This window comes from Episyrphus balteatus, chromosome 2 (genome assembly GCF_945859705.1).
Source record: "Episyrphus balteatus chromosome 2, idEpiBalt1.1, whole genome shotgun sequence".
In the NCBI taxonomy this organism is placed as follows: Eukaryota; Metazoa; Arthropoda; class Insecta; order Diptera; family Syrphidae; genus Episyrphus; species Episyrphus balteatus.
In genome coordinates this window covers 46,251,539-46,267,607 of record NC_079135.1, presented here as the reverse complement: position 1 = coordinate 46,267,607, position 16,069 = coordinate 46,251,539, and the positions used below count along the sequence as shown (strand labels likewise).

At 30.2% G+C, this 16,069-nt stretch overlaps 1 protein-coding gene across 3 annotated transcripts in view; it reads left to right on the top strand.

The window, feature by feature from the left end:
* Positions 1-2,083: 2,083 nt before the first annotated feature.
* The window catches only part of LOC129908569 (protein draper), a 45,575-nt gene continuing 31,589 nt past the window's right edge, over positions 2,084-16,069 (top strand). For 2 of the 3 annotated variants that reach the window (XM_055985169.1, XM_055985167.1), the window contains exon 1: positions 2,545-2,702. The gene's annotated coding sequence lies outside the window, so the exon portion shown is untranslated. Of the gene's footprint in view, positions 2,214-2,532; positions 2,703-16,069 lie in introns of those variants that run through there. The other variant, XM_055985166.1, reaches the window with a different exon arrangement.

The window sequence follows — 16,069 nt, the reverse complement described above, 5'->3', positions numbered from 1 at the left end:
AAATATTTCCAAAGGAACGCAGCTTTTGAAACGTCTGGGACAAGTCTCGAACGCGTCTCGGACGTTTTGGACTCGTGTCGGACGCGTTTCGGACGCGTGTCGGACGCGTGTCGGACGCGTTTTGAACACGTTTCAAACCCGTTTCGGACGCGTTTTAGACGCGTTTCGGAGGCGTTTTGGAAGCGTTTTGGACGCGTTTTGAACGCGTTTTTTGATTTATAACAAAAAAATAATAACGGGAATATTAAAAGTGCTAGTAAATTATTTATTTTAGTAAAAAATAATTTAAGAAATGATTTTTGAATTAAGAATTTTGCAACTAATATAGACAAACTGTCAATATAGTTAAAAACGAAGTTGAACTTTTCTGTTCTTTCTTGTTCTGACAGTATTTACAAACTTGTGTTGCTCTGATCTGTTCTGTCCTACACGGAGAAAAATGAATCTAGTATTTTATACTCCATATGACTAGTAAGGAAATTAAAGTAAAAAGCCCTAGATTTTAAGTAAAATTTACCTTACGTATTGAACATTTCTTGGTTCCGTAAAGTAATTTTTACAAGAAAATTATGGTGAACAAAATAAAGTAGTATATACCTTACGAGTAGCAATATTTTCTTTACGTAGAGTAAAACAAACCTTCATCCAAAAAAGTGTATGACTCTTTTCACTTTAAGATTCTAGTAAAACATATTTTACAAATTTAACTATTCTGTGAATAAGTTTTACCTTACACTAAGGTAATAATATTACCTAATTCTAGGAATTTTCCCCTATACATAGTAATAACTCTTAATTGCTGTCATTGAAAAGTCTGCCATTTTGTCTTCCATGTGTTTTGGAAATTTTTTTTTTGTCAAAGCTTTTAGGTGTGCGGGTGCGGAATAATTAATAAAGAAATAAAATCTAAAAAAATTATTTTCTCATTTGTGTTTTTCTTTTGGAAGTGTAATGTTTTCATTACTTTTTGTGTTCTTTTAGGCGTTGTTATTGGCTCCGTAATTACGGATAGCATATTTTTTTCTTGTGTTAGAAAAATATATAGGTATCCATATGGATTAACATCATTCAATCTAATTAATTCATGAAGAATTAGATAAAAATTGGATCAAATAAAGTCAATTCCATTTTTATTGATGATATTTTCCTAAATAAAATTGTTTGTTTGCACCTTACAAAATTATAATAAACTAGGTAATTTATGTAATTATTGAAAAACATAACAGGGTCATACGTTACTTACTTCTAAATAGCTTTGAGGATTAAGTACGTGTTACCTAGTTATGCTTTTCAATAATTACAAAATTCAACTTTTTTATTTTAATTTTTGTAAGATAAATGCACACAATTTTATTTAGAAAAATGTCATCAATAAAAATGAAATTGACTTTATTTGATCCAATCTGGAACTAAATTATATACCTTCCATAGAGAAGTTCAATTTACTTTAAAAATCAGTATTTTCAGCCTTATAGTAAGGTAAAATATGTACCTACCTAACTTTCTAGTAATTTCTATTAGAAAGTCATACAAAAAAAGGCTTTACTGTAAAGTTAATCCTAAGCTATAAATTTACTAGAAAAGTAAGGTAAATTCCATTTTATTGGGGAGTCATCCCTATTTAAACTTTACATTAAAGTTAAATATACCAGAAATAAGGTAGCTCATACCTTATTTTTTCTCCGTGTAGATTATTTTCATTAAACAGACCAAATAATTATCTTGAAAACTTTTAAAAATTGAAAATTATGATTTGAAAAGTCCTTTTGTTATCATCCACTGTTTATTTCTTATTATTTTTCATTAAAATAATAATTTCAATTTTATTACCTACAGTACCAGCTCTAACATATGGAATTCCCCATTAATTTTATTCCATCAAAATTCCACACATGGAATTCCATACCTCACTAAATGTTTAACACCCCTGTAAATATGTTGTCAAATTCGGGAAATTCCCGGAAACAAAATGAAAATCGGAACACCAAAACGTCACACATGAAGAGAGGAAAAAAAATCACTTCTCCTCCATTTTCTTATTTCTTCTTTCATTCTCATTCTCGAATAGAATACTGTGCTGCCAAGAAGTTTTCTCGTTTGTCGCGGAAAGAAAAAAATATAATTTGTAGTTTTAAATTAGTCGGGCACATTTCTCTTCAAATTATTATTTGTTCAATGTTCTACAGATTAATTAAAATTAATCAATTCAAGTGGTATTATTAAATAAATCCAGTGTTTTGTTAAACCTTTTCTTTTCCCCCAATAGTAACCCCAGAAAGTGGTTTTCAATTATATTTGTGTGCCAAGTTAAAATCAAACAACAACAACAAAGTTGAAAAAAGTAATTGAAGTGGTTTTCTTTTTTTTTGTAATAAAAAAAAAGAAATCAAATTGAAATTAATCCCAATCGACAAAATATTTGTATGTGAATAAAATATAATAAAAAGAATAAATAAGTGTTTCGAGTGTTATTTGTACTTTGTGTTTTATTTTTGGTCATAAAATTGTATAAAATAAAAATAAATTTTACAGAAAAAATAAATAAAAAAAAACAAAGAAACTTGCAATGCAGTGGGAATGAAATTGAATCTTTTGGTCGTTTACGGATGCTGTAATCACTGACCATCTTCATCGCCATCATCATCACAAAACAGGATTTGGACAGTAATTTTTTTGGATTAAAAAAGCCTTTCTTTTTGGGTGTAAGTTTGAATTTTGTTCACTTTACAATTTTATATTTCTGATTGGAAATTCGTTTGGCTTCGTCCCAGCTACGCAGCGTTTTTTTTTTTCTGGTTTTCGCTTTGAATTCCACTCAATTTAGCTCACGAAAAAGTTTCTTTTTTGTTGTTGGTTTGTTTCTCCAAAATAAAACGACGACGTAGAAAATGGAATAAAAATTCTTATTGCATTGGACTTATAATACGATTGGATTTTTGTTTGTTCTTCTTTTTTAAAGTCTTTCGTTGACTTGTTTTCTTTCGCTTTTTTTATGAGTTCTCAAGTGTTTTTAAAAGGCTTAAATAGGAAAACAATTTAAAAGGCACTGTGCAACAGCATGAGCTGAAGTAAGTAGATTAGGCAGTACATAGCTATTTACTTGCTCTGTACGTTTAGCTATATTTTAGATTGAATAGAATTTTCGGTGTCGGCAACCTGATATGTATTTTTGGATAGACTAGAGTTATTTCTCAAGGCTGGCACTGGTTTGATGCAAAAATTTCAAAGAAAATTTATTTTACACGCAGAATAAACTATTGGGCAAAGGATTTGATATTTCTTGTGACTATATAAGAGCAATTAGGTGTAAATGCATGAAGTTATGGGCGACAAATCAGTTCTTAATAGCAGCAAATTTATCCTGCTAAAACTAGAGCCTTACAACAAAAAAAAATTAAGCTCTGTACAATGTACATCGATGCCAAGATTGAAGTTTTTAATGAGCAACTACAAAATCGGTATTATATATCAAGGGGCACGGTAAAGCCCAGCCAAGTTTTCGAGCAACTTTGGCATAACAGCCTTATTTACAGGAAACAACTCAGGACATTTTGACCCCCTTTAATTTCTATACCATAGATTTCAGAAGTTTCAAACTCCATTAGCTAGTCAAAAACAAACTCCAAACTAAATTTTAGCTATTTAGGATGAGTAGTTTCGGAGATAGGTATAGGAATTCAAAAATTGCAAAAATCAAAAATTAGAGATCTTCAGTTCAGGGGGCGTGGTAACTGCCCTTTTTCTCTGAATTGACATCAAATATTATAAAGCACTTTTGATAGAATCGTATAGTTTGCTAGAATCTTATACCTTGCAAAAAGTAGTGAAATCACAATAAAAACATAATTCTTAAAAAAGATCCAAGTTCTCCTTTGTTGATATAATGCTGTCACAAAAAATACTGAAATGTTAAAATGTACCAATTTCTTAAGTTTGGTTTTAAATTTGTATAAACTAAATTTTGATTTTCCTTGGCAAGTTTTCACATAACTTAAAAAATTTAATTTATACAAATTTAAAATCAAAATTTGCAACGTATTTTGAACGTGTTGATCAACCTACTGTGGATCCAGCTTAATATCCACTTAGGATAACTTGGCTCTTATTTTAACAGTTTGCTTTTGTTGTGATTTAATTCAGTTCGTATGGCTGTTCGTAAAGGAATATCATCTGGCTAGAAACTATTCCCAAAGGCATTCCAGACTAAAGCAAACAAAAAACTGCTATAAAATGAATGGACCATTGCATCTAGGTACATCTACTCTCCAGCAGAAACATAGCACTTTCGAAAACCCTCACAGGAACTTCAAGAATGTATAGTCTGCTCGAGCGATTTCATAAAAGTTAGGTTAGGTTAGGTAGAAATGGCTGTCATGAAAACAACTGACACACTTAGACCACTTATTGGTCCGTTGTGATACCATGATTTTGCAAGGAAATTCCTCACTAATTAAAACAGTTGGAGCTTTTAATGAAGCGGTGAAGGTTGAAGATGTCAGTATTAATTAATTCACTAGTATCTTCTAAGAAATATTTTTCCAAGTATTGTTTACGTCTACTGGAAAGGGCAGGACATGAGCAGAGAAGATGTTGGATTGTTTTTTCTTCCTCATCAAGGCAACTTTTACAGAAGTCGTTAGAGACTACGCCAAGTCTTATGGCGTGTCTACCTATGAGACAGTGTCCTGTTAAGACACCTATTACAGAGCTGATATGCAATCTGCTTAGAGACAATAAATTTTTTGAACGTTTTGGATCTAGCCTAGGCCAGATCTGCTTGGTCGTTTGGCATGTTATAATGTTTGACCATCTTATGTTTGTTGCCTCTATAGCTTCTTGCTTTTTCATAAAAGTTACTTCATTACATTTCTGTTCTTGATGGCAGAATTTTTTGGTAACTTCATGCCATGTCTAGCTTCTATACTTTTATCAAATATGAGAACTTACTTAGGATAATCATTGCTTAGTGACAGAACTACAATTAATTTTGGGGGCCTAAAAAAAAAAAAAAAAAAAAAAACATCTCTATCCTTAGCCAGCTGCTTCCAATTTTGCACATCAAGATCTTCCTTAACTGCGTAGTCCCTCTGGGTTGGAGCCGAAAATTTTCCGGAAAAAAAAAATGTTTGACCATTCTCTCCACATGACCTAACCATAACAGTCTTTGTATAACCCGTACAGCTCGTTGTTGTACCTTGTTCAACAATTACCACACACGCAGATGGGATCAAAAATCGTTCGAAATTTGTTCTCGAATCCATCCAAAAAGATACTTACATAAGTTGCTTGAGATATACGGTTGTTGGTCTATTGCCTTTTCAGACCTAAGCAGCAGCGGTCGCCAAGAGTTAATCCCTCTATTAATTTCAGTGATGGTATTGTTGTCGTCAACGTAAAATGGTACCTATGATGATGTTAGCTTCGTCATTGCCATAGTAGAGATTCCAAAAGTGATTTCTACAAATTTTCAGCATCGCTTGCGACTTTCCTGCCATTTTTCTTTTTCGTCTTTTCAGTCTTCGGTTCTAGGCTTATAACCTTGAGATAGTCTTCAGTAATTCCAAGAACAGAAGGCAGATGAAGCCACTCCATATTAGCTTTAGATCTGAAAATGTCGAAGTAGCCAATATAAGGTGTTCACTAATTAGTTCATCCTGACTGGAACTGTAGATACCATAGTCAAGTGGCTTGGTAGAAAATGGCTTGATAAAAACACTTCTCCCCTTGTTTGGGGTTTTTCACGGTTGTACATGGTACTATGCAATCGATGTTCGTCACGTGAAGGTGAGATTAGGAGTTAGTAGATGGAAGTAGTTTTTGTGATAAATATGTATGGGTGCAAGATGCGTGAACATTTTTTAACCCCTGCTTTCACACAGAACTGTAATCTTGGCTTACAATACAAAATTGAGCGTTCAAATTATATTGTTTGGTTATTAGGACGTTAAAAGACAAAAACATGTTTTATTTAAATTTGTTAAGAACACCGTAAGCCAAAGTAACACCCTATAATCGCCATGTGTCTGCAAATCAAAAAAAAAATGTTAAAATACCAGAAGTACGTATACGACAATTGATATCAAAAGAAAAATCACATCAATAGACTACTTTATGTCGACGCCAATTGAATTCATAATGACGACATTTAGCTAAATGGGCAAAGAACAGTGAAACCGTGTGCCTTGTCACAGAATTAAGTTAACATCGCATGATTGTGCATTTTTTTTTACATCCATTTTACATAGATCAGTTTGCGAATTTTGTTCGATAAGAGAGCTGTGTACAGAGCTTTTTCCGACAGCCTTTGTGTCTTCGATTGATTTAATGTTACACATTACCACTGGATTCAACACAACAACAAAAAAAATTGTCTATATAATTACTTACCATTATTTATTAAGGTATGAATATCTGGCAACAAAATGTTTAAATGATGTCATTAAACAAAAAGAGTGTTTATTTTTGCAGACGTTTTGCTCGTTGGTGACAATTTGAAGTAAAAAAAAAGAAAGCTTTTGTCAACAAAAAAAAAAAATATTTTTAAATATTTTCAAAAGGTGTTGAACACTGATATCAATGTTTCTTTTTTTGCAATTGGATAATTTTGTTTTACTCTTGAGAATCTTTACAGCTAGTACCTACGTGACTTCTCGCCAAGTCACGAAATTATAAATAATAATTATCTGAAAAAGGTAAAGTAACTGAATTCACACTTAAATGTTTATACAGGCACATTCCTTTTCAAACATTGCGCACTGCAATGTTTATAGAAAGAAATGAAATTGTGAAAATAAAAATAATATTGGAAATAGAAAATTTCCGCGTCAAAATTATTGAAAAAAAAAAACATTTTACAACTAACAGATTGGCAAGGTCGAATAAGCTGTCCATTTTTGGTATTTCAAATGATGCAATACTCAGTGTTGCCGAGTGAAAAAATAAAAAATCATGATTTTTAATCATGGTTTTAGAAAAAAATCATGATTTGACCGAATTTGGCAAAAATAAAACAACAACAACTGTTTCGGATTTAACATTAAGTCAAAATTTTTAAAATATTTTTTAGTTTGTACTTTTCAGTTTTTATGTTTACGTAAATGTACTTGGTGCTGAAAAATATAGGTAATGGTAACGGGCCATATTCATAGTCATATTTTAGAAGCGATTCTAACTTAGTCTGGAGTCTAAAGTTACTACCCAGGTTAGCAGCAGCTCTTTTCCAAAGAAAAATGAAGTAGAAGTGGGTATAAATTGTCTATGAATAAGATAAACCTCAGTCTATCTTAGAAGCAAGAAAATAACAGCTAATGAAAGAACTATGAATACATTTTATAATTTTGTATACTTTAAAATCAAAGCAATTGTGATTTTTGACAGTTTCGTTCGTGTGTAAAAGACCAATTGGTGATTCAGTATCAAGTCTATTTCTAATTTTAGTTTTGAGAAGTGTTATTTTTAACATCTAAGCTGCTTCTAAGAATAACTGGAGTTTATCCTATTCAAATTACATTGGATAAACCCCAGTCTAAGATAAACGGGGGTCTAAATACGACCTATTGGGCCATATTAATAGATCTTTCATAAGCTGTGACTTCGTCCCTTCTAAGAAAACCTGAAGTTTATCATCTTCATAGACAACGTAGACCCAAATTTCCAATGGAAAAAAGCTGGAAGAGCAACAGATGTGCATGTTCTGAAGTATTTTGCTTAGGAAATAAATTTTTTTTTTAAAATCAAGATTTGAGAAAAAAAAAATCATGATTTCATGATTTGAGTTCAGAATTCATGAAAACTATGATAAATCATAGTTTTTGGCAACACTGGCAATACTTCAACGTGACAATTCGAAAGTAAGAATTGTCAAAATGAAATAACTAACAGGGGAATCCCCTCATTCTAATTTTGATAAGAACGAATACAAATAATTAGGTACTATTGATAAGCAACATACAAAAATGAAGGCAAGTGTCTTGAGATTGATAGCATGGTTTCATGTTTCACTTATTAGATTTTTTGTTATTTGAAAATAGGAACGATATTTTTGAAAATGGGTTTGACTGAACATTTATGTGACTTCATAAAGATAGTCTATTAGCAGATGCACAGATATACTGGGAAACTGCAAAGCATTTGATTTGACCAGGGGTCTATTTCTCGTCGAGAGGTAGTTGATTTAACCTCAGCTACATTAACGACTTTAAACTTCAATATCTCCATCCCATCAGACCTCACGGATAAAATTTTAGTATTTTTGAATTATTCTGACCACAAACAATATTTCCCAATATTAAATTTTTTTTACTAGTGGTTTTTAGGGTCATCGATGTAGTAAAAGTAGCTGATGTAGTTGATGTAGCTTGTCGAATGTCGAGCAACAAACCCCAGGAATTAAACTGCAAACAATATGCACTCAAAAAATGAAGTTTTGAGTGCTTCTTGTGGTTTAAAGGTTACAAGTAAAAAGTCTAGAAATTAACTTTTTGGTACCTTACGGAGAAGGAATATTATGTCAATTATTTTCATGTAAACACAATTATATAAACAAATTGTTATTGCTTGTTAAGTTCTAAATGTCAACTCAACCGACTCATTACATCTCAAAGAAACAATTCAAGGACCTATTGTTATCACTCACATCCAAAAATTGCTGTGGGTTATAAGCAAACATAAAAGCTTGAGCCACAATCCAAGTTGATATGAACCTACATTATGTATTTGTTTTGAAGTATTAATTATGAACATAACATTATCATAGACACACCCTGTATAGAGTTATATCGTCTAATTGCGAACAATAAAGTAATTTATTGAAAAAGAACAAATAAAGAATACATAGCAAAAGTTCGAAGTGTAAAGTAGAATCGTTGATGATCCATTAAATAATGAATTTTATTTTTATTTATTTTTGTTTTGCTGAAGCTAAATAGTTTAAAATAGTTAAACACCAAGACAAACTTTAGTATAGTCTATTTAAATATATAAGTATGTACTTGAAACTTCAATGAATATTATTTAAACCTTGCATAAATTAAAAATGTTTGGTTTTTCTTTTTTTTTTGCTAAGCGAATTTTCGTAAGACTTTTTAAGTTCATACCTTATATTGATTGTTTTCAAATCAAACCTTACCAAATACAAACGTTGATTAAGTGAAAGTACGAATCGAGCAAAAGTTTGCATTTCTCTAATTAATTTTTAATAGAAATTTGTAAACAAAAGTTTTATGGAAGACATTTTGGGTGTCTAACGCCCAATGGCAAAATGCTTTCTACTTGAAAATGAAGCAAAGAATAATACTTGTTTTTTTATCATACTTTATCAGAGCTTTATATTGATAAAAAAATTAAGAAAATTAAGATAATCAAACAAAATAAATGGAATTTTTGGTTTTTGAAAAAGAATTCTCTAATTGAGGTAAAATTTATTTTTAGCAATCAAAAGTATACAGCACGCTGTTCACTGTCTAGTGTGTGATGAGATGATCTATATTGAGGAATGAACAGAGAATATTAAAAATGTTTATACGCTACCGGCGAATAGTAATGTATGGGTTATGTCCATGTATTGTACAACAAATTGGAATATCAACAAAGTGAAAACTTTGAAATGTCGAGACGGCTCGTTATTAGATAAACTTATAGACAGAATATGCAACGTGGTTCCAAGTAGTTTCTATAGGGTGGATGAAAAATAATTTCTTATTACTCAAAGAGCAAATATCCAAGAGAAATAAGCAAAGTAGCGTAAGTGTTTTAAACTTTGAAGTACAATGAAAAACTTTAGAAGCATTTGCTAATAATAATTGTAGGAAAAATCTATTTTATTGAGAATAGTTTTATGAATATAATATTGATAAATATAATATTTACAAGAAGATCAGAATATTGTCATATTAAATACTAGATTTTGTCTCATAAAAAAGTAAAATAAATCAGGTTGGTACGGGTAATTTGTTAATAAGAAAATTATGCCTTTTCACTAACGTATCGTTTTTGCTATAATATTTTGTACAAGAAAACTACATTGCATGCTAAATTTTTGTATGTCTCATAATAGTGCGTATCTTTTTGATGATGTCAAATGATCTGTTAATAAAATAGTTTTATAGAACGTTTTTACGTATGGCAAAAATTTATGAATCCGGACGGACTGAGATTGAAATTCTAAGTTTAGCTGCTTAGTCAACTGGAGAACATAGGACAGAAATAATAAATACAATTTTGTGGTATCATTTAGTTCTTCTTGAATCTTGTGAACAAGATCTAGATTGTTGTCAGAAGATTCAAAAGAATTCTCCAAAAAATAATGTAATAATGCAGGCCACTGTTTTAGCGTTCTTGCCACAACCTGTTCAAGAGCTAACCACCTAATAAAAATTCCCTTTAAAGGTAAAAGTCCTGCCAAATTTGCATTAAATTTAAAGTAAATTAAATTTATTTAGGCTGACATTACACTTTGCTACAAGTGTAAAATATTTTATGTCATTAAAAAAATAGGAGTACGAATGTGAAAGGAGGAGTACGGGAGTACGGAGGTGCTGAAAGTAGCACAATACTCCTATGGGAGTACTTTCGGCAACACTGTTTCTAACCGATGCACAGTGTGTCGTCCCCTTATGATAAATCAATTTTTTTTTGTTAAAAATTAATATTTTTGCTATTAAAATATAATTTAGAAGCGTCAACTCATATGAAAATATATTTATCTTAGAAAATAACCCAGGTTATGTATTCAAAATAAGCTCCAAAACATGAGTACCTCGGAAATCGAAAATATTTTGAGGAATTTATGGGAATCTTTGAGAGTGTATATTTCACGTTTGGTAATTGTTTGAAAAATTTTGTTAATGTTATTTTGTTTATTTGAGTGTTGTTATAAAACGTATAACAAAAAAAAAATTAAATTTATAAAATTATATATGAGTTATTAAAATTTCTTTGATAAATGGCCAAAAAAAAAAAAATTTAATTTTTAAACTTAATTAAAAAAAAATATATAAAATCATATCGATAATTTTTTTATATTATTTTGCCTTAGGCCTATACTTTATATTGGCAAAGTTTGGTCTGCTTCTGTTTGCGATTACCAGAGATACTCAAAATAATTCATTTTTTGAGAAACATCTTTAAGGGGATCACAAAAATGAAAAAATCGTTGTTTTTAATAATTTTAAGCCATACACAAGTAACAAAAAGCTGTTTATGTAATTAAAAATATTTTAAATATTGTTTTCAACAAGAAAAAAATTATATTTTTCTGCATACTAAATTTTTAATGTAATTACTTGACCCGGCCACGCTCTACTGTGTATTATAGCGTATTTACCAACCTCGCCGATATAAGAATTTACGAAAATGCAAATAAAACGTTATTTCAAAATTTGAAAGCGATTGACAAAAAACTATTCGAGATTTGCTATGAAACGCAAATAAACATACGATTTTTTTGTATAGAGAAGATAAACAAAACAAGTTAACTTCAACTTAAGATTTCCCAAAGTAGAAAAAAGATATTGAAAAGTTTTAAACGGGCTTTAAAAGAAAACATTTTGTTCTTTTAGAAACTGTCACAAATTTATTTAAAATAAATCACCACGTTCAAGAACATAACCTCAAAAACTGTTAAAAAACGACATTTCAGATTTTCTAACGGGAATATTTCAAAAACGTGATATGATAGAATTTTTCTGACTTCGGGTTCGAGTTCAGCACACCAAAAACCTTACGAAAAGTATATTTTTCTTTATATATAAAAAAAATTAATTTTGCTCACAAGTGGCTTCTTCAATAAATGTTAATTTCATAAATTATACTAAAAAAAAAGTAATAGGTTGTTTAATTTGCTAATTTGTAATTTTTTTTCTATTCCTGCCATAAAAACACAAAAAAAGATATAAAAACTCCAAAAACTTAGCTGCAAGTATTTATGATAAACTTTTATATGGGCTCGACACACTGTGCGATGCAATACATTTGTGCCAACGTTTTTTGGCAAACAGTCCAACAAAATCATTTACCTGAATGGTTTTCAATGCCTTCTTTGACTGGGTTTGTATGTCCTCAATAAACTCAAAACGGTATCCACGAAACGGTTCAGCGGTTGAAACTAATTCTATGATTTGATTAACCTGTTTCTCGTGTTATTGGTTATGGACGTTCAATGTCTTCATCACTTTCTTGACCCTCTTTGTAAATTGTATACCATTCATATACATAATGTACTCGTGTTTTCAATAGAACCTGGTCGCCGTAGTTATTTTGCAACATCTTTAAAATTTCCGAAGCTTAAAAATTTACTCCGCAAACAAAATTTAATTAAAGTCGAGTAAAATTAAGCATAAAATTGGTAAAATCTCGGAATCCAGGGAAAGTCGATGAATCTGTAAAATTATGTATAGGGCTTCAATAAAGGTCAAATAAGAAAGTTAAAAAAAATTTCACCGCTCTCGATTACAGCAATTTTTAAGGACCGTTTACTGTCAATCCGTATGAAAGCGTTCAATCGGAATTGATTTTAGATTTTGCTCAAACTTTGTAGGGATGTTCTCTAGGACTGTAAGAAAGCAAATCCATGATGATTTAACTTTAAGTTGCGTGGTTTCCCCGCTACCGGCATTTGAATTTTTTGCAAAACGTCATATTCATGTTACTATAGGTTTGCGCCTATTGAAGATGTTTTTTTGTTTGAAACGGCATTTTAAAGCTTTAAAATAGTAATTTTGGAATAAATATTAAAAAATTACGTATTAATTATCCCTGAATTAAAAACAATTTTTGAAAAACTGGTAATTTTGCTGATTTTTCATGGTTTTTGACTGGCTCCAGAACCTTGAACACTTCACATTTAGTATACAAAACACCCACTGTAATATAGGGTCCCTAGTTTTTGCCGAACAAATACCTACATTAGCAAACTCCGAATAAAAAAAGTTCTCGCATAAAAGAAAGAGCAGTAAATGTTCAAACAATATTTCTGTTTCGTTTTTCCGATTGCTGAAACTTATATTTTTCTTTTTAATTTGTCGATAGGTATAGCAAAATTATCGTTCCCAGAAAGAGCGTTGGATGTCGAATGAATATAATTAAACAAAAAAATGAAAGAAATTTGGCTTATTCTTGGTTATTTGAGCAATGAATTTTTATACGTCCATGATTTTGGCCCTATGCTCACAGTAATATAATTTGTTTTTTTTTTTACTGTCTCAATTACAACATGTGCATTTCGTCTAAGATTCGGTTGTATTTTGCCTGCATATCTACCTTCATGCAATAAGAAAATCAATATTTTCTGAAATATTTTTACAATGTATGTAATAATTCTCTTGAACTTTTAAAAATGCATTTTTTTTTATTGCACTATGAAAAATTCAATAAAAATTCTCTTTTTGTAACACCTTCATATTTTTATTTTTAATTCATATCGACGTAATTACAATCTTCTCACAATTTAATTACATGATTTTTTCCCATAAAAACTAAAAATTTTCAGCAATTTTTTTCTTTATAAAAATAATGCAACAATCGTTACATAGCCATAGTCGCATCAGTGCAAATCGCATGTTCAAATACGACTTTATCGTCATGCGAAATTAAATTGATTGACAAACAATGCAAAAAATACACAATAATATATAACACAAAGCTTGCTTGTCGATGGGAGCAAAAAATCACTCATCGATGGTAACGTACTTTCAGTACTACTCTTTATAATTTTTCATATTTATTTTCTCATTTTTTAAATTAATATTTGTCTAATTAAAATTTAAATAAAAATCAACCCTCTTGATTCAAACATTCCATCTAACGCCCTATTACAATGCATGTTTATGTGCCTATAAAATGGTAGGTACTTAAATCATACACACAGTCATATACCTATGAGCTTAAAAAAAATCAATAAAACACCATAACGACAATGTCAACACTGCCCCCAGCCTTCTTATTGTGACTCTTAAGGACTACAAGAACTTCCCTTTATAAAATTGCACCGCACTGATTTTTTACACTTCAAGTCAAGATCCTTGTATTTTTTTTTTCGTATACCGTGCCGTTGTCGGTCGTTATCATCATCATAACCGTCATCATCATCATCAGCGCCACCTTCCACAGTTGTTGGTGCAGCAGCGCATCGGAATTCTTTTTGCTGCACACAACATGGACTCGTTTCAATGGCTTCCACTTTAATTAATTCCGCATGAAAAATAAAAATAAAAAAAAATATCATTCATTGCAGTTGTCGTCAGGCAAAAGAGAAATGGAAAATCCTTTTTTTTTATAAATCCTAGCGCATTGCTGCTAAACTGTCAACGAAGAGGACATCCATTGTTTCAGTCAGCATTAATTCTTGTTGAGCAAAAAAAAAAAAAATAAAGATTTTCAAACGAACGAAATAGGAAAGAAGAGACTTGTTGGTAATTAATACTCTTGTTATACAAAAAAAAAAGACAGAAAATGGTGGATAGATAAAAAGCGCGTTTTATTAAGCTAACAACAACAAAGACAGTAAATTTTTTATTTTTTGTTTTTGTCTTGTTCTTTTATGGTTACACAAATATAATGACAAAAAGAAACAAAAATGAAGAATTAAAATGGAAACAAAAATATCAATTTCAATTAAACCGCAAATTGGTCTGCAATTTAATGCCAAAAGAAATTATACAAAAACATAAATAAATAAATTTTATTATTAAAAAAAAAGTATATTTTTCTTCCTATTGTTATCTTATAAAAAACCACCACTCAATAAAGACCTCCACATAGTTCATATATCAACACAATTTACCAACCAGAGTTTAAGTACGTTTGTGTACGTGTACTTGTTGTATTCTCGTAATAATCAGCAATCCAGAAAATCAAGTTTTACCAACACTTTCAAAGTTTTGTGCTGCTAATGCATCTACACTATGACTTATTAGATTGAGCCACTCAGTTTTGTAATTTTTTGTTTTTACACATTGAAAATTTTACTAGGTGTTGTATACATTTTTCTACTTCGTTTTACATAAAAAGACAAAGAAATTCGAATTCCAGCCTATACTATGTATTTTTTCAATTATTGTCTTGTAAAAAAAATAAAAAAAAAATTTTTTTTAAATATGATTTTGGTAAATTTAGATCTGTAACTAACTAATAGAACCGTAGTGTAAAAATGCATCCATAAGATATATATAATTTTTTATTTCAAAGTCTTAATGAGCTTTATGCACTTTACACTTTCCTTCGTCATAGCTTGTACCAGTCAGCCTAGCCTAGTAGTCTTCTCGTCTTGAAATACGTAAGAACTTACTGAAGAGTGAAAAAAAATAGTTACATAGATGGAATGCTGTAGTTTTCATATAATATGGGTAGACTGTTGGAAGACGTTAGATAAAACATGTATGTATAAGAAAAAGTGAAGGCGATCAAGTTTACTAATGGCAGTAAATAATTATAGAAATCAAATACAGTGTGTATGAGAACTTCTTATAGAAAACTTATTTTGAAAAATGGAATCTTTTTCAGTCAATAGTTGAAGTTGAAGATGTAATTTTTTTTTTTTTACCGTAAAGTAATGTTCTTAGCCAACACATTTTTAATGACATTTTGTTAAAATAGTACTATAAAAAAACATAACTTTCTTTGATCACACCAAAATTATAAATCTTCGTCTTAGTTCGCTTAACGATAATCAAATTGTATTCTTTTGCCAATAAAAGTTCTTGATTAAAAAAAATGAGAATCCTGAACTTCAGATTTTCCAATCTTTTTATTCGTTTTTAATGTTTTATTTTGCTAGAGTAATACCTAACAAACTTTAAAATCGTCAAGGACGTCCAGATCTAAATTTTGGATAGAGCCGATTCAATCTTTTTTTTTTTTTAAATATAATAACAATGCTAAGCTAAAAAACTTTTTTTTTGTTGAAAAAGAAATAGGTTGAACAAAAATATTGAAATAAAGTCGAGGCAAAGACTTGACAGACTATGAGTCAAATTTGACTCTATGAAATCAGAACATCGACCTTAAAATTTTTTGAGTGGGACTGTTCTTATTCGTTTGTCCAACAAAAATATTCGTTTTTCTACCCTGCAAA